The sequence below is a fragment of the Sciurus carolinensis genome, chromosome 2 (genome assembly GCF_902686445.1).
Source record: "Sciurus carolinensis chromosome 2, mSciCar1.2, whole genome shotgun sequence".
NCBI classification, from domain to species: domain Eukaryota; kingdom Metazoa; phylum Chordata; class Mammalia; order Rodentia; family Sciuridae; genus Sciurus; species Sciurus carolinensis.
Genome location: NC_062214.1, coordinates 88,387,861 through 88,407,235, shown reverse-complemented (window position 1 = coordinate 88,407,235; position 19,375 = coordinate 88,387,861). Strand labels below are relative to the sequence as shown.

Here is a 19,375-nt window from a genome sequence, read left to right as displayed (position 1 = left end):
TTCCAGTTACAGGCCTGATAGGACACTAGGGGACTTTCCAATAGGCTGCTCTCCTAAATACGTCTCTTCGTATCACCATGAAAATTGGGGTGGGGGTGTGGAGCATGAAGGGAGGCCCAAGATGTGATAGTGCAGGAAGTTTGGAAAATAGAAAAATATTTCCCAGTGACCTTCGTGCCCTTCAGTCCGCACTGCGGTGATGCAGTAGCAGAGAAGGTGTAGCTTCCTTTCTTCCTCCTCACCTCACATCATCTTAGAAATGCTTTTCCTTGTTGGACCCCAGGCTTCCAAATGTCTGTGAAATCCCTTGCTCTGCCCAGGGATCGGGGCTGCCTCCAAGGGGTGGGGCAGCCTGAGAGTGGCTGCACCTGGCCAGAGAGCAGGTGGCAGTGGGGTGCTGACCTGTGGTCACAGTGAGGGGGATACTCTGGCAGCTTGTGGGGGACCTTCTGCTTGGAGCCAGGTCACGGATGGTAGAAGCCAAGGCTATTTATGTGGCCCCGCTGAGTCCACGCTGTGTGTTCACAGGCATCTTCTCTGCGTCCTGCATTATCCCAGAGTAGCTAGGCCCTCACCTGGCTGCTAAGGGAACCTAGGTGTGGCCTGTTCCACCCTGAAGCCTTCTCCACACGGAGTTGGTTGTGAGCATCTGGTATTAGTATCCATCTTCCTGGGGCTCTGGGAGCGGGAGTCTCACCCAAGCCTACCTGCCGGCACAGGCCCACCCTTCCTGTCCTACGTTCAGCAGTGTGCAGTGCTGGGACCCTTGATGAGGGGACACGGGGCTGGAGGGGCCCTGGCAGAGGCTACATTTGGGTTTGCTTTAAACACGCCTGTGTGCTTTTGTTTTTTAAAGAAGCGTGGCTCATTGTGGAAATTTTGGAAAGTATAGAAAAGTGCTATGAGCTATAAGGAAGGCATGCCCAGAATTCGACTCAGCAAAGACAGTTGATAGAACACTGTTTAAGGTTTTTTTCTGTTAAAAATGTCTGGTTTTAGGGTGGGGTTCAGTGGTAGTGCACTTTCCTAGCATGCATGAGGCTCTGGCTTTGTTTGTTTGTTTTGTACCAGGATTGAACCGGGTGCTTAACCACCGAGCCACACCCCCAGCCCTTTTTATTTTTTATTTTGAGACAGGGTCTCACTAAGTTGCTTAGGGCCTTGATAAGATGCTGACAGTGGCCTCGAACTCGGGATCCTCCTGCCTCAGCTTCCCAGGCGGCTGGGATTACAGGTGTGTGCCATGGCACCTGGCTTGAGGCTGTGGGTTGGATCCCCAGAAAAAAAAGGGGGGACATGTGCATATATATATATATATATTTTTTTTTTTTTCTTTTCTTTGAATGCTGCCTTCTCTCCTTAGTGCTTTTTCACATCATTAACATTCTTCTTATACCTTGGTTTTGGTTCTGGCCTATGGATCTACCAGGGCTGACTTCTTAGTGTGTAAGCTGGACACCTGGGTCCTAGGTGGGAAGAGGAGCCCTGGCTGGGTGGTGGTACATGACTCTTCCGGGACGCTCTCTCTGTCACCCCAGCTTGGTGTGGTTAGTGGGTGCTAACCCTCCTCTCCGAGGACCATTTTTGATTTTTAATGCATGCTGCCTAAATAGTGGGGTGGCATCTTTCCTGCCAGTGCTGGCCTCTCCCCCCACCTTTTTTTTTTTGGTGGTAGAATACTAGCTTTAGAGTTAAGGCCTTGCTATTCACTAGCTGTGTGACCTTGGGCAAATTCCTTCACCTCTCTGAGTCTCGGTTTCTCTTCTGTAAAATAAGGGTGATAAGAATGGTCTATCTGCTTGGTGGTTGTGACAAACCGAATTCTTGCCTGTGCCAAGCACTGTGCCGGGGCAGGGAGGGTGCGTGGTAGGTGTGGGAGTCTGAGTGTCACTGGGGGAGCTCTCCTGCCTGTTGTCTCCCCTTTCACCCACAGGAATGAGCACCCCGTGGCTGATGGCTGACCTGAACTGTAGTTGACTCATCTACATATGAATGAGCTATCTCTGCTCCCCTTTCTTCTGCCCACACTTCAGTGGGGGAAACTGAGGCCACCCTGAAGTTCCACCCACATCCCATGACCCTCCCAGATCCCTTGAGGGTGACTGAGGAAGCCTCTTTGGAGATTCAGGAACACACTGGATGCATCAGTTGGTGAGCCAGGGAAATTAGCAGTAACGAGCTCATTTCGATAGCAATGAGCTGAGTCTCCCTCCAGCTGCCAGACATTTACGAGGCTGGCTGGGTGCCGGCGGCCGGAGGCCTCCAATGGCCCTCATCCCTCTGCCTTCCGGCTGGAAATAATTCGTATTTGAAAAATAACAATAATAAAAAAAAAAAATCTCCATCTCCTCTGGCCTTCTGGTTCCTTCAGGGCCAGGTGGGGAGATGGTGGCTATCTCTGGGCTGTGAGCTTTGGCTTCTTCAGGGCAGGCAGTCAGGCTGAAGAGGTCCCCCCACCCCCGACACCCACCCACCACTACTGCCAGCCCTCCCTGGCTTGGGGCAGGTCAAGGTCAGACCCTGGACCCTGCTTGAACCGGACTGCCAAGGACTTGGCCTTGGGTCTGTGGCAGACGCCCCCGCTAGCACCCACCTCTGGTTAGGGAAGGATTGCGTCTTGTTGGGACCCTTCAAGGGCTTTTGCTCTGGGCCTCAGCACCCTGCAGAATGAGGAAGGAGGCTGACTGGGGTACCATCCAGACTTGAGAGAGTCGCAGCAGCCCCGTGTTACCTCCAGAGACACCCACCTCCCCTTTCTCAGCTCAGCCCTCTCCATGCCCTGACGCCTCGCTACCTTGAGCACCAGGCACTGCTGCCTGTAACTCCCCTCTACTTGCCAGATAGTCCCCTTGGAGTGCCTGGAAACCTTGACCCCTAACAGGCAGGACTGTGTAAGGATGGCAGAGCCTCGGGGTAGAGGGAGAAACCCCGCCTCGTCAGCGGCATGCATCTCGTGGTCTTGACCAGGACACTCCCCTTGGGTCTCCATGAGCAGTGAGACCCTTACACAAAGTTCTACACCCTAAGGTTTGTGGTCTTGAGGCCCCTGGGGTCCTGCAACCCCGCTGGATGACGCGCTTACTGGTTGACTCTCTTTCTAGGGGAGGGCTGTCCAATTGACTTGTGCCCCCTTATGGCAAAGCTCATGATTCTTAGGGTTACCAGTGGCTTCTGTGACAGGTTTGCAGTCAGTGCCCCTTCCTGAGCCCCAGGCCTTCCTTGAGAAAGCTGACGAATGCCACCGCCCACTGGGCTTCCCACCGTCAGTCAGTCTCTGTTCTCTGGTTTGGATACTTTTTTTTTGGTGGGGGGGTGCTGGGGATCGAACCCAGGGCCTTGTGCTTGCAAGGCAAGCACTCTACCAACTGAGCTATCTCCCCAGCCCCTGGATACTCTTGATTCTTGCCTGAATCCTCTTTTCTTCAGAGCGCCCCCACCTGCAACCTGGAATCGAGCATTCCAGAGTGGCTGCCCTCCTGTGGTCAGGCGTACTGGTGGCCCACACCCTAACTGTGTGACCTTCCCCTCTGTGGGCCTCAGTTTCCATGCCTGTGAAGTCACAAGTCCTTTCCGGCTGTGCCCTTCCAGGAGACACTGCTGCCCTGCTGTGGAAGGGGCCTAGGGAAGGTGGAGCAAATGGAGGGTTGCTCCCGCCCTGTCCCCAGCAAGCCTCCTGCGCTTGCAGTAAGAGAGTGGCAGCAGAGTCTGTTTCTGAGAAGGGTTGGTAGCTCTGTGGTGGGGTAGTTTTCTCCCAGGACCCCCACCAACCCATCCCACAAGCCTGACTTGTGCTGTGTTCTTCGGTGGGGCTTCTATGGTGAGCAGGTGGCCTCAGGGCAGGCATGGAGTCAGTTTCTGCATCTGTGAAATGGGTGTGTATGCAAAAGGGCTTTGGTGAGTGTGAAGCGAGGTGATGTGGGCCAAGCCAGTGAGGGTGCTGTCCACCTGTGGTCCTCACCCACGCCCTCAGTCACATCTGGGTGGAGGAGCCTGGCCCAAGGCACACTCCAGTAGCATTTCCTCTTTCTTTAAGAAACAAAACAAAACAAAACATGATTTAATGGAGAACATTCAGAAAACAAGAAGAGCTAAAGGAAAAACAAATTACCCTTAATTCTACCACCCTAAAAACAAATAATTTTATTGTTATTTTAATTATTTGTGTAATTATTTTTCTTGTCACCATGTTGCTTAGCAAAAAAAAAAAAGGGGGGGGGATTCAGTAAAAACATGAGCTAGATGAGACGCACCTATCTATATAAGTATGGCCATCGCTATCTGCCTCTGTATATGTACGATAAAGGAGTCAAGTGAGAAGACAGGGGCTAAAAGTACATGTGAAGACGTTTCCTCAATTCAACACATATTCTGGGTGATTTTTAATGGCATGCATCTCGTGGATGTGGCTTATTAACTTAAGCAGTCCCCTGGCGCTGGACCTTCAGGGGGTTGTAGTGATTTTTTAAAAGCGCTCATAAACACTGCCGGCTGGCCGGCGTCCCTGCACACATCCGTGGGCATCACCGGTTATTTCCTTAGGATGAATTCCTAGAAGTGGGATTGCTAGGTCAAAGGCCACGCACATTTAAGGTCAAAGTGCCCTCCGGAAAGGCTCTCTCTGTTTTTTTTTGTCCCAGCAGCCGTGGAGAAGGCCCAGATCCTGTAACTCACAACCCTTTGCTATTTCCAAACCACGAGCCCAAAAAGTTGGAAAAAAATAAAAAATAAAAATAAAAACCACTGCTCTGGGAGCGACTTCCTGCCAGAGGAAGGGAGGCATTTGGTAAATAGTCCACTCCCAGGTTTTGAGGGAAGGCGCTGCAGCCTGCCTGGGCCTGGCCCTTGGGGAGCAGATCGAGGAGCCCTGACCAGGCCTCCGGCCTCAGGTGGCGTCCACCTGCCTGCAGGGGAAGATGGGAGAGTCAGGTCTGTTGGCACCCACTTGGTCCACTTCCATCCCTGGCATCTGGTGGGCACCATGTGGACCTGACATGCTGGGAATGTTTGTTAGTACCCACAGGAGCTGGTGGCAAGCTCCTGGGAGTGGCAGTTGAGTCTTGTTCATGGTGTGCTGTACCTCCAGACCTAGAACCCAGTCATTGTCCACAAATTTTGGCCAAGTGAGTGAAGGCAGCATGGGACACATGAATCCAAGAACAGGTGTGTGTGGGGGGCTGCATCTCAGTTGGAATGGGAGGTGCCATCCTGTTCTTGCCCCGCACCTGTCCCCCGCCCCTCTGGCCAACCCCTCTGGCCTGAGGCACTAGGAGGTGCTAGCCGACTCCTTTGAATCCCACCCTGTTCTGCAGGGCCTGCCTGTTGCCTTGCCAGCCTCAACTTTCTTAAGGGACTAGGCTTTATTCTTGGGGGCCCCCTTTTGGTTCTTGGGCGAAGAATCTGGGTGCCTGTGCTCAGGATGAGGGTGGGGAGGAGTCATGTGGCAAGATTGCAGCCACCCCCAGGGGCAAGGGTTGCTGCTCCCCGGCCCTGGTCCCTGCCACTGCCCCTCCGCCCACTCCAGCAGCCTCCAAGGTGGCTGCCCCCCTCCCAGGGAGTATGAAAATCAGGTGATCCAGCTTCTCTGTTTTGAATAAGGTTGTGGGCTGTTTATTCCAGAGAAGAGAGGCCCCAGCCAAACATCCTGCTTTTAAAATCTGGAGCCCTGGCCCTGCAGCCCTGCACCCTGCCCCCCACCCCAGGCCCTCTCGCAGCCCCCGGGCTGGCATGCCTTCTCTCCTCGGTTCCAGATGCCCCCAGTGGAGGATTCTCTACTCGCCCTCCTCCCTTCCTGGGCCCTCAGGGGAAGGGCTCTCAGTGACTCCCTCCCCTGCTGCCCCCCACCCCCCTCTTTAAGCCCAGAGGAGAAGGGCTGCCCATCAAGGAGGGTATTTGACTTCAGCCACTTTCCCCACGTAGGCTTTACTTGTATCTGTGAGACCTGAGTGCTGAATCCAGGTCACTGGTGAGGACGCTGAGCATAAGAAGCATGCTCACGAGTGCCACAGGCTCAGGGCCCACCACACAGCAGCAGCCCAGCCTAGAACCACCAGGAAAGCTGGTTCCTGCCCAGCTTCTGCCTCCAGCTTGCTGTGTGACCTTGGACAAGTCCCATTCCCTCTCTGGACCTCCCCTTGCTCACCCACAGAGCGAGTGGGTGAGTGGCAGATGCTCTCTGAGCTGTTTCCCTCTCTTTTTCTCAAATTGAAGTCCCTCTACAGCCCCGTGGCACCCCCACCCTTTCCTTGCGCCTCACTTCCTGCATCCAGTTTGAAGCCAGAGACAAAGGCCTGCTCTGGGAAGAAGGTGCAGCCTGCCCAGCGGGATGTGTGCTGGATCCTGCCTGGCGGGCCCTGATAGGAGGCCATGCTCCCCATGAATCTGCTAGAGTTGGGGGGGCGGGGTGGAGCAGGCTGGTGCTTGTCTTGCCAGCCTCTGCCTGCTCCTCCTGGGGCCTCCCCAGGCCCTCTTGTTCAGGTGAGAGAGGGCTTCGTGACAAATGCTACGCCTGCCAGGAGGAAGGGACACTGCAGCTGTGCAACTGGCGACTGCTGTCCTATGCTGTGTTTGCAAGCCCCAGCAAAACTGAGACTCGAAAAGTGTGTGGGACTACGTGTGGGATGGGACGTGAGTGGTTTCTGGAAGCTAAAGGTCTCCCTCCCTGGCGAGCCAGCTCTTTGTTCCACATCCTCAAGGACCCTGACTTCAGCCTATTGTTCCTCATGCTGACACAGAGGCTCAAGTTCCTCTCTGGATTTGCACTGGGGTGGGGGGTTCCTGGTGTTGACAGTGGGGTAGGGCTCTGTGCATACCTGCTTATTCAAAGTCATTTGCTCACTCAGGGGAAGATGCCATTTCAGGACACCCCTTGCATGTGGGAGGCTGGTACAGGGAATTGAACCCAAGATGCTTAACCACTGAGCCACATTCCCAACCACTGAGCCACATCTGTAGCCCTTTTTTATATTTTATTTAGAGACAGGGTCTCGCTGAGTTGCTTAGGGCCTTGCTGAGTTGCTGAGACTGGCTTTGAATTCATGATCCTCCTGCCTCAGCCTCCCTAGCCATTGGGATTACAGGCGTGCACCACAAAGCCCGGCTGGCTATGGCTCTCATTCATTGTGATAATTAAATTGCTCAGCAACCAACGAGGAGTGAGGTTCAATTTGACGGGAGCTGATGGAACTGTGCTGAGAGAACTCGAGGGTTGATGGGAGCAATTAGAGGGACCCACTGGCAAGTCCAGTGGATTTGTGGGATGTTCAACTCAGAGTGTGAAGAACTGAATCCCCCAAGGTTGGAGGGTATGATACAGGGTTGCAGAGACACTGGCTCCAAAGGGTTAATGTTATTTTGAAGTCTAAATAAGGGAAGGGAATGTTTAAGCTATTTTCCGGGACATCGTGCTTTGGGACATTTAGCATGTCAATTATTGGTATAACAATACTAATACACAAAATTCCTTCTGGCCTGATTTTCATTTTACAAAGAATAATCCAATTAATCTAACTGATCCAATTGATCTTCCTTGAGAGGATCCAATCAAAAGGACAGAAATTTTTTTAAAAATATTTTTTTGGTTGTTGATGGACTTTTATTTTATTTATTTATATGTGGTGCCGAGAATCAAACCCAGTGCCTCACACACGCTAACCAAGTGCTCTGCTACTGAGCTACAGCCCCAGACCAGGACAGAAGTTCTTATCTTCACTTGGCCAGAGGTTGAGTTTGCCAGGGTCATGGGGCCAGGCCGGTGAGGCGGGGATGGCCATGACCTCTGGCTGCCTAAGGCTGGCCTTCCCACCACACCTGCTCTTCACGGGTCTCGGGCCTCTTCTCTTCTGAGTACTGCATGGGGCTGGGGGGCACCTCTCCATCTATCTACTGGCATTGCTGTGTCTCACCTGAAGATTCTTCCCAGGTAGTTTTAATTCAAGGTTAGTTTTCCTGGCACTGACTCTGTGGTTTCCTCTTTGGTCATATCTACCTATTACATGTTGAAAAAGTGAGAAGTATAAATCTCATTGAAGTTAAGCAGAATGTCCCAACTTAGAATGCCCAAGTGCAGGTGGCTTTGCATCTTCGGACATTGGGAGCTGCCCTGATGTGTCACTTAGGTTCTGGCCACCATTTCCTTGGGGCCTGGTTGCGGCCTGTGTCCTGCATGGGTGCCAGCAACCCTCACCTTCCTCACCCAGCAGAGATGGCCTCAGTCTTTCCTGAGAGCCCTTGAGTGCCCCTCCTCCTTGCCCTGGCGCAAAGCACGGGCCACCCCCACATCCTGACCTGCCCCATCGCAGCCAGACCCTTCCCCCTAATCATGAACCTCCCTGGGCTCCATAAATCACCCTAAGAGCACATTCCTTGGGGGATTTGTAAAATAATCAAAATATTTGGGGAAAAGACCTTAAGATTACTTATGGCTATTAGTGGGATCCATATATTTTGGCACCAAGCGTGGCTTAATTGAAAAAATATGTGTGCTTAGTGATTTCTTTCTTTCCCTTTTTTTTCTTTCTTTTATTAGGAGTAGGCCCAGAGAGAAGAGTGGTTAGGGAAAAAACCAGGGAGGAATTGAATATCAAAAGAGTTTGTGTGGAGGAGCTGTTTACAGAATGGTGGAAAATATAATGCTAAATGGAAAGTAAGGCCTGCCTCTATGGTCCGGGATTATTAACAGAGCCGAGTTACCACGCACATCATGAACCTTTTAAGAGACCTGGGACAACTTTCCCCTTTGCAAAACAAGTTTCCCTCGAATAGCACCATTCACGCTGCTCAGGGCATTGGGTTACAACAATAAATCAAAATGAACAGTGCCCTGAGAAATTCAAGGAATGCACAAACGTTTCAGTGATTTAGTATGAGAAAACACTATTTCAACATTTAATTGAATTGCAGACTTTCATCTTTTCAAACGTTAGCATTTGAAGGGCCACCTGACTCTCCCTCTCCCCCTTCATTAGATGGCAGGGTGCTCTCTGGAGGAGGGGGTCCCTCTCCTGCTCTCTGGGTTCTTCCCCTTCCCTGCTGCTCTACTCCTTAACTTGCTTTTGCCCGGGATTATCAGGAAAAGGAGACTCCACGGGAGTTTCCTTGTAAAGCTACAGAGGAAGGCTTGGGCAACGTGCGCTTTGCAAATGGCTTTCTTTGCCAGGACTTGGCATGAGCTGTGGCATCTTGGCTCAGTTACTGGCCCTTTCTGAGACTCAGTTTCTTTTTTTCTTTTTGGTACCAGGGATTGAACCTAGAGGTGCTTAACCACTGAACCACATCCCTATCCCTTTTTGTGCGCGTGCGTGTGTGTGTGTGTGTGTGTGTGTGTGTGTGTGTGTGTGTGTTTGTACTGGGGATTGAACTCAGGGGCACTTGGCCACTGAGTTGCTTAGCACCTCTCTTTTGTTGAGGTTGGCTTCGAACTTGAAATCCTCCTGCCTCAAGCTCCCAAGCTGCTGGGATTATAGGTGGGCACCACCGTGCCTGGTGAGACTGTTTCCAACTCTGCCACCTTACCCGTTTGGTGCCCAGGCTGATTCTCTGGGCTCCCCAGCTGCTTCCCTTGTGCCTTCCTGGTTAAAAATGCCTGGAGAAGAAATTCTGAAAGGCCCTTGCAGGTCTAGGAAATGAGGAGGCAGGTACCCAGTGATCCCTGGGCACCTGTGGGGGCCATCAGGTGCTCAGTGCTTGGTAGGAGATGCCTGGTTGAGTCCTCTTGGGTCCAGGGACCTTAGGAGTTGCCTAAGGAGGCCGGCCCCATGTGCTACCCTTTGCTTGAGCTGAAATGTAGTCTCCGGGGTAGACAGTTGTCTGAAGTTGCTGTGACAGTGGCTCTGGTAAGGGCCTGCTGACAGATCAGGTTTGGCTCGAAGAGAGAAAGGGGAGGTGTGTGCCTGTGGCACGGTGTCCAGCCTTGGCCAGCTTCTGTCCTTCGAGGTTAATGTACACTGGGGAGCATATACAGCCCCATACACGTGTTCTTTCCTCAGAGGTTAGCCAGTGGCCCTTTATTGATTACCTTTCCAGTCCAGGGCACCCTGTGAGCTGCCATGGGGAACACAGAAGAGCCACATGTGACCCAAACCAGGAGTGGCTAGAGTCTATTTTCATTGACAGTAAAACCGTGTGACCTTGGACCAGTCACCTCTCAGCAAAACAAAGATGTTATACCTAGAAGTCTAGGGAAAAAACGTTGGTACCAGATACGTTTTCTTTGTGGGTATCTTCACAAGACCTTTTTTTTTTTTTTTTAACATCAGGGATTGAACCCAGGAGTGCTTAACCACTGAGCCACATCCCCAGCCCTTTTTCATATTTTATTTAGAGACAGGGCCTCGATAAGTTGCTGAGGCTGGCTTTGAACTTGCAATCTTCCTGCCTCAGCCTTCTGAACCATTGGAGGTGTGCCACCAAATCCGGCTTCATGAAATCCTGCATGTCTTATCTCCAACTAGACCAGGGGTACCTTGAGGTACTAACTAACTAACTCGTCCTAACTAATTTCGCTCTGTTTATGGGCAGCCCCTCCGAGCCTGGCCTGTGCCTCCTGCAGGGGCGCAAAGCAGAGGAGTCAAAATCCTCTTCCTTTCGCACTCCCCATCTCTCCAGGAAGCCTTGGCTTTGGCTATGACATGATTTGTTCGGTGCCAAGGGAGATTTTCTTAACTTGGGTGTTCCCAGGAGCAGATCCCAAGACCAAAAGGGAAATGGCAGGGGGGAGAATGGGGAAGGGACGAGAAGGAGGCACATCTTGAGGCCTGTGGCAACCCAGCCCTGCAGGACTCCCTTGTTACCCTACCCGAGGGGCAAGGCAGCTGGGGGCTTCTTAGTCCACTGCTCCTGGGTACCCATTCTTGACACTGTCCAGTACTCTGGCAGAGCCAGCCCCCAGGGGCCAGGACAAGGCCTCGGACAGAAACAGGCGTCAGCCTCTGCACTGAGTGGCAAGGGCAGCTGCGCAGACGCTGACAGGGTCTTGGTCAGTCCATCCACCCAGTGCTGACTGAGTCTCCACGTGCTGGGGGCCAGGCGGCTCGGAGCGCACGCTCTCCTGGGGCAGCAGCGTATTCTAAGCCGACGAGAGCCTGGCAAGCCCATGCCCTTGGGAGAGCCAGTGTGGAGCCAGGTCCGTATGGGAGGTGCTCTGGGTAAGAGCACTTGATAAAATGTGCCGTCCAGTGAGCAGTCGAGGGCAGTGCTGGTGATGAGCTTAGAGGGTGAGATCTTGTTTACTTTTCTTCTTACTCCAGAATCAGAAAATGAGAGCTAGTCCAGCTCAACCTGTGGGTGGCCTTGACCCTGGGGAAGTTGCTCAGCCTACTCACCAGCTAATTGTGAGCCTTGAATGGCAGCCCAAGTACCACGTCTGGTGCCTGGTTTCCAGTACAGAGTAACGCTCATGAAACGTGTTCCCTCTCCTTGCCCTCCAAGCTGGTGGTACATACCCTCCGAGGACTCTCCCAACAGGAGCCATGGTGGCAGAAGAGAGTGGCGGTGTGTGTAGCTGCCCCTTCCACCACAGGACACCAAGGCCCATAGGTCTCCTGAGCTGCTGTTCACACCGCTTTCTTGGTGGGACAGGCTTGCGTCAAGGTCCTGCTTGGCAGGGAGGAGGCCCTTTGGGAGGAGGTCACCTGGCTACTCTGGCCATGGCCTTGACCCCTCTCTAGGAGGTCACTGCAGCAGGTGCTCAGACTCTCTGAAACTTGGCTCCTACTCATGGTCTGCATCCCCAGCACCTGCTCAGAGCTGGGCATTAAGCAGCATGGAGGAGCCAGAAAGGGTTTGGCAATTAGCCAGTCTAGACCTTTGTTTTGCTGAGAAGAGGAAATGGCCCCAGAAACACTAGTGACTTCCCAGGTTGCACAGTGACTTCGTGACACCCGGAGTAGGGGTAGACCCTGGATGGTGAGCGTGCCTCTCCTCCCACTACTTCCGTACAAATCTGCAGTGTCAAATGCATTTTGTGAACATACTTATAGAGCCAGGACTGGCCCTGGCTCACAGTGTGACATGTTGAGGGCTTGGAGTTCTGCTGGGATAGATGGCCTCACATACCACACCAGTTCCAGCCTCTTCTCAATACGCTCAGAGGGTCATGGAAGCAGATCCCTAATCTGCTTCCATGAAACACATACAGACATCCGTCAACAGGGTCTGGGCAGATTGCTGTGGCATCTGGCGGGAGTCGGCCAGGTGGGTATAGAAAGCCTTCACGGGGGGGAAAGGACACTTAGCCTAGCCAGAGGACAGCGAGGGCCATCCAGGGAGCACGTAGAGGGGACAGAGCAGCATTTGGCAAAGCTGTACCGTGTGCCGCGTGCTTAAGCGTGTTGTCTCACTGCGTTCTCACACAGCTCGGAAAGGTCGACTCATCATTGCCCTGGTGCAGGTGAGCTCCGAGGGCCCCACAGAGGGGAGATGGCTTCTTTGGGGCCTTGGGTCAGGCACTGAAGCCCCATCTTCCTTTCCCTTTTCCACGGCCTCCTGTGCATCTCCCACAATGGCCCCTGATACCTGATGAGGCTGAGGGTGTGCCCAGGGAAGGGGGTGGTGGTCCCTAGCCTGCCCCATGTCACCCAGCAGCTAGGAGCTTCTGGGGGCCTCTGAGTCAGGCCATCTTCCCACTCCCTCCTCCTCCTGCCTAGCTCTCAGCACTGCTGCTCTGGGCTCATCTCTCTTCTACCTCCTCCTGCCCAGCTCTCTTAGGCAGCCTTGAACAGGAGGGCCACGCAGGGTCCCATGACATGGACCTCAAGAGGCCATTCCAGACTGGGGGTGGCTCAGTGGTAGAGCACTTGCCTGGCCTGCGTGAGGCCCTGGGTTCCATCTGCAGCACCACAAACGAGAAGCCACGGCTCTGAGAAGAGGAGTGACTTGACCAAAGTAAGACCATATTAGGGATGGGGCCAGGACTCCTGGTGACGCTGACTTGGAGGGGCCATTGGGGCTCCTCTCTAGCCCTTCACCATGGAAGGATGCTTAGTGGGATCTGCCTTGAATGACTCAGACCTCCCCACCCTGCAGACCCTCATTGAATTGAGGAAAAAACCTTAAAAAAAATTTTTTTTTATCCACTTCCTACAGCTCTTCATTAATCTTTGGAGATCCATGGGAACAGGGTCTTGCTGAGGGAAGGGCTCAGGATACCTCTCTTCTGGGACCCAGTTGGGCCACTCAGGCACGTGTCCTCACCCAGCTTCCTGTGCTGCCTGCCCTCAGTGACAGAGGCCCCCGGGGGCAGTGTGCAGGGAGCTTGGAGCTCCAGAAGCCCTGGGCTCAGATGTCATGAGTGACACGTAGGTGGTGGTCATCCTCCTCGGTAGAGGCTCTGTCCAGGGGGAGGAGTTAATAACACACATGCTCAGTGCTCCGCGAATAGGCTCCGTCATCACCTCCCAGACACAGGAGGCGTCTCTCCCCCTCCTCTCTCCATCTGCCTGACTCTGGCATTTCCTAGACTCCCTCAGCCTCTGCGGCTTTAACTAGTGGGGTGACCTCTGACTCTTGCTCTCCTTAAATCAAAGGCAGGGGTCAAGCTCAAACTCACACTTGCAAAAAGATCAGAGGTTTGCTAGGCTCCAGGTGACACCACCTGGGGACCAGGTAGGCTCAAGCCAGGCTGGGCTGCAGGTGGCCATCTCCAGGCCCCTCGCTGGCTTTTTCTGGGCAGCCTTACTGACCACCGCCCACCTGCACGTGGACACAGTTTACACACCCGTGGCAGGAAGGAACACAGTGGTCCTTGGCAGGAGCTTGATAAATGCACATGCTCATTTTATTACCTACTCCTCAGTGTTAATGCTACCAGGTGTCTGGGGGTTGTTGGACTTATTTTCTTTCTCTTCCTTTCTTCTTTCCTTCCTCATTTCTTTCATACTGGAGATTGAACCCAGGGGCACTTGACCACTGAGCTGCATCCCCAGTCCTTTTTGTATTTTATTTAGAGACGGTCTCACTGAGTTGCTTAGCGCCTCACTAAGTTCCCGAGGCTGGCTTTGAACTCGCAATCCTCCTGCCTCAGCCTCCTGAGCTGCTGGGATTGCAGGCATGCGCCGCACTGCCCAACTGGCTCGTTTTCATACCATGCTGTGATTTCCCTTGGCACCTCTGCAGCTTGTCATAGGATTGTGCAGAGTGAGTGCTCACTAGCTCTTCATCACAGTCAGGCATTTTTTGTAGAGTGACTCCCACAATACTTTTAATCATCTGAGCGTGAGGTTTGATTAATAATAATTCCCATTTTATGGGTGGGTTTCCTGAGGCTCAGAGAAAAGGCACATGTAACTCCAGGTAACATTTAAGATAACCATGTGACGGACAGGATGAGGCTTTGGCTCCTGGCAGAAGAAGCAAAGGAGCTGGAGCGAGGGGAGGCTCTGTGGGTTGAGGCTGCAGTGTGTTTCTCCTCACTAAGGAGATAAAAGGCTCTAGTTGGGACTGGGATAGGCTACTTGGTTCTGATCTGCAGTCCTCTGCTCTTACTTGCTGTGTGGCCATGGGCAAGTGTGTTTGCCTCGCTGGTTCTGCAAATTATTGCTCACTCATCGTCGTGTTCATTTCTTTTCTCCTCCTTCTGCAAGCAGATCCGTCATATGCAGAAAGGAGCTGTATTTTGATTCCAATGCTGTCCCTACCCTGCAAAGCCTTTGTATGTGTGTCAGGGGTGGATCATGGCCCAGCTCACAGGGTCACTGCCATGTTGACGAGTCACTGAATGACTCTGATCCAGCAGAAAGCCTGCTTGCTCACAGGAGGTTGCCAGACAGGCCCTCAAGGACCCACAGACCCCAGCAGCGTGAACACAGGACCACATTCCCACTCCAGGACAAGGACTAGGTCACTCCCCAGGGCTGGGCCTCTTTCAAGCACTGCTACATACCGTGAAGGATGGTTAACTTTGCTTTTATCTATTTTATTTGGACATGGATCCCAGGAATGCTCTACCACTGAGCCGCATCCCCAGCCCTTTTTATTTTTTATTTTGAGACAGGGTCTCACTAAGTTGCCTGGACTGACCTCAAACTTGCAATCCTCCTGCCCCAACCTCCTGAATCTCTGGGATACAGGCGTGCACCTCACACCTGTCTACTTTTGTCCATTTTAGATGCTGAGGTTTTATAGTACGAGTCTTTTGCGGATGACTGGGAGAGGGATGTGTTTTTCATTGCTACATATGAGAACAAACTTTAAGAACCAACCAGGACTGAGGGCGTGGCTCAGGGCTAGAGCACTTGCTTAGCATGTGCAAGGCCCTGGGGTCCATCCCGGGCACTGCAAAACCAAGGACCAAGTGGATGATCCCTTCTGCTCACGATGCTCTCCTGGTAGAGACACACCGAGCGTGGACTGGCCTCTCGGGCTATGCCAGGGACTGCTGTGGGCCCCGGGGTTTCTGCTCTCAGTGGGAGGACTGGATGCTGAGTAGAGGACCCAGGGCAGGGTTGACACAGGCCCGTGCCACCCTTGTGCAGACACCCCAGGGTACTTCCCTGCAGGAGTGGCCCTGCCTGGCAACTGTTATCAGCCCACTGTAGAGATGAAGAGCGGGAGCGTCCCAGGAACCAGGGTGTGCTCTCCCTCCTCTGCAGGTGGGGCACCAGGGATACCCACAGTGGGTTGAACAGAAAGGCCTCCTGCAGGAAGGAAAAGCTTCCCAGGGTTCTGCGCTTCAAGCCATTTAGGTGTGGGGGGAACCTAATTAGAGGTGACAATGGTGACTTTGTGTGTGTGTTCACTTTTTCCTCTCTCTTCCCCACACCTCCCCCTTCTCCCTGTCCCTCATTTGTTGTATCCATGGGAAAACTAGGTAACACTATAATTACTGAAAATACCGTGGGTCCATGGGAGCCAGGGAGGGAGTGTCCGGGAGTGCAGGAGGCCCTTTTAAAAAAAAAAAAAAAAATTTTTTTTTAGGTTTTATTTTATTTTTTTCCTTTCGTTTGGAAAAGGAGCCCTTTGCAGTCATGCTGTCACAGTTAAAATAAGGTTTAAATTACAGGCCAGCCCGTGGCTTTTCCCCTTTCTTTCAGAATTTTTGCCAACTTGCAATTTACTTAATGAAATCCTGCTATTCCGTTTAACAGGGATATTTTTTGCAGATGTTGGTTTAACTTAGCTTTGCAAAATATGTGAACTGTACCGTTTCTTTTCCTATTTTTAACGGTTTCAGGACTCTAGTTCAGCAGCTCCGCCGGCCCTGCCGTGCCAACAGGGCTGCTTTCTCCCATGCCTTGAAAATATTTGTTTTCCATTGCTCTGTCTGCCCTCCCCTCCCACGTACCCAGCGGGGAGTGTCCTTCACACACGGCAGAACCTTCCACCGGAGGCACCGCACCGTGGGGCTTGGTGACTGGTGGGATTGACTGATGGGGCTGGAAGGGACGTCAGAGCTTCTTATAGTTCAGCCCCGTTGGTTTGAGGAAATCCAGGCCAGAGCAGGGAAGTACCTCGCCCACAGTCATAGAGTGCTGAGAGGCAGAAGCTGTGTCCCTGGATGAGGTGAAGGTGGGGCTAGGGGACATTTGCCTGGGACAATTTGGGTCATTTCTTTTCCCCTGCAGGGAGCTTTGGGCTTGAGAGGGAAGTTCTGCCTCTGATCTACCCGAGGCAGTTGTGTCCTGGAGACACCTTTGGGGCTGGGGCTGGGGCTTCCGCTGCTGACTAGCCTCTCTGTCCTGGGTACAGGGGCCCCTGAGCCTGGGCTTCCCCTCTACACAGTGCGGGTGATGCCCTGTGTCCCCGTACTGGAGGGGGCTTCTGTGAGGTGCCGAGGCGCGGCTCAGTCCGGGGAATGCTTTTCTAAAATCCCCAGGAACCACCAGCTCTGCTGTCTGAATAGGACAGGGCCTGGGAGGAGGCGTGGTGTGCATCCCACAGGAGTGAAGCCAGGGTTTCGGGGTGCCTGAGGTCTGTGTCACACACAGCAGAAGTCCCTTCCCTTTGGGTTTGGGGACCTCCTCTGGCCACCCTTTTCCTTAACAAGGAGCCTCCAGAATGACAGGTTCACACGGGCTCAGGAGAGAGTGTGATACATTATTTGGCTTAGGGGAGCCGGCAGTGGCCCAGAGATGGCGTGGGATCTGCCCAAGGCAGAGCTGACCTAGAGCCCTTCGTGCCCATACCACGGCCTCCCTCCTGGTGGCTCCCGAGGGGTTCATCAGGAATCCCCCCAGGCTGGCTCCTTCCGTGGCTCCCCGGGCTGGAGCCTGATCTGCCCTGATTCTGGCCCCTTCTAGGCCTTGTCCCTGTCTTTTGGGGTCCTGCCTGCTCTGACATTCTGGAGAGGGCTAAAGGAAACTCTGGGGGCGGGGCCCACGGGAGCGCACAGAGGGCCAGCGGCTAGGGTGAGCTGAGCTGGTGGCTGGGCCCGCCTGAGCACCGCCTTCCGCACACACGCCCTGGATGCCAGGACGTCCCCGTAGAGCTTCGGAGGAAGTGCTGGCTGGACAACACAGAGCAGCGGGCAGACCAGGGACACTGGGGATTAGGCTCTCTGTAAACGTGGTGGTCTGACTGGGTCAGGAAGGGATGGCCACTTCAGGCTCACTTGGAGCTCCACAGGGCTGGCTTCTCCTCAGTCTGACTGAGAGGGGCATGGGACCCTTCTGGAGGCAGAGTCCACATGTAGCACACTAAGGTGCCTTGCACACTTGGGCAGGGGTGCAGTAGGAGGGGAGTGTGGACAGAACTTGGGTTAACTGGGGGATTCTTCACAGGGATCCTTGTATATTCTCAACTCTTGGTTCTTTAAAACCTCTCTTTTTTTGTCATTAATTATGAAGTAATATGCAATTACACACATAATATAGTACATCCTCTTTATAGAAAGTTCAAATCCAAGAGAAGTGTCTCTATCTCCCCTCACCCCACATTTCCTCTGAGAGTTCCTCTAAAACTTGATGGAAATAACAGCAAAGCATGCAGCAGAGTGGCAGGCCAGACACTAGCACCAGTAAATATGAATGCATCAGATAGTTGAGTAAAAGACACAGGCTCATGGGTCGTTTTATGAATCCAGCTGCATGCTAACCCAGGAGAGACTCACCTAAACCAGAGCACACAGGAAGATGGAAATGAAAGGGCTAGGAAGAAGGAGCTATAGGCTGAGCCTCCCTAACCCCAAAATGCTCTGAGTTCAAAAACTTTTTGAGCACTGACATGATGTCACAAGTGAAAAATTTCACCCCTGATCTCCTGTGAATGGGTCACAGTCAAAACATAGCACTCTAAATACATTGTATAAAATTGCCTCAGGCTAGATATAACACACAAGTGAATTCTGTGTTAGACTGGAGTTCCATCCCTAAGATCTCTCATGATATATATGCAGACATTCCAAAATCCAAAACACTCCAGGTGTGGGGCTGCATTCCCATAATCTCAGCAGCTCAGGAGGTTGAGGCAGGAGGATTGCAAATTCAAGGGCAGTCTGGGTAACTTAGCAAGTCCCTGTTTCAAAATAAAAAGACCTGGGTGTGGAGTTCAGATCTGGGTGTTCAGCGCAGTAAATGCTGGCCTACGTGTGTAGAGCTCGAGAGGCCTGCCTAGGCCTCTGTCCTCCTGAGCTATCCTGGATCTTCGTTCACTCTTAGGGTTTTTAAAACTAGAGTAGGGTATCCTACTTGTAAAAGGGCCTCATGAAGAGCAGGAAGAGAAAGAAGTTCTGTCTTCGTGTTGAGTGCCGTGAACACTCCTGGGGTCTGCACCTACAGAATCCCTGGTTTCTGGCACTAATCACACACAGTCGTCGGCACCAGGTGGGATCCAGAGGAGGCGGAGGCAGGGGCCTCACCCTTGGTGAACTGATTGTTGGGTGTGTACACATGAAACCGGGAACTGGTCTGGTCCCGACCTCCTTGTTCAGCAGCTGCGGTGGCTGTGAGACTCACTCCTAGAGGGGTGTTGGAGGTCTTGCGAGATCGGCCCCAGCAGCCTTGCAGACTCTCCTTCACTAGCCCTTCTGCAGTTCTGGGAACAAGCAGAGGAGACTCTTTGGACCTCCTCTCCTGCCTGTGTGCTTGGCCCAGGCCACTCCCGACACCTGGAAACCCTAATTGCTTCCCGCTCCCCATTGCACTCTGCCTTCAAGTCCCAGATAAGGAGGCCATCCTCTCTCCCTAGCGGGATTTGGTGTCTTTGTTTTGTCCTGCTACCCTCATTTATAATGTTCTTTTGTGGTCAGGTCCTTGCAGCAGCAATGTGAGCAGCTGGTAGTACTTTAATTCTTTTCCAACACTTCATTGTCATGGGTACTCTCAACCCCATTTCACAGATGGAGAACCTGAGGCCCAGAGAGGCACAGACCTTTCATCTCAGACACACAGCTAGAAAGTGGCAGAGCTAGGATTTGAACTGAGGTCCTTAATTCCAAATCCCACAG

The 19,375-nt window shown here is 52.8% G+C and overlaps 1 protein-coding gene and 1 non-coding gene across 6 annotated transcripts in view; one reads left to right on the top strand and one right to left on the bottom strand.

Annotated features, from left to right (window-relative positions):
- The window catches only part of Smad6 (SMAD family member 6), a 71,405-nt gene that overhangs the window by 33,985 nt on the left and 18,045 nt on the right, over positions 1-19,375 (top strand). The window lies entirely within an intron of this gene.
- Positions 3,306-3,380, bottom strand: Trnaa-ugc (transfer RNA alanine (anticodon UGC)). Its single transcript has one exon. It is a non-coding gene; the product is annotated as a tRNA-Ala (tRNA).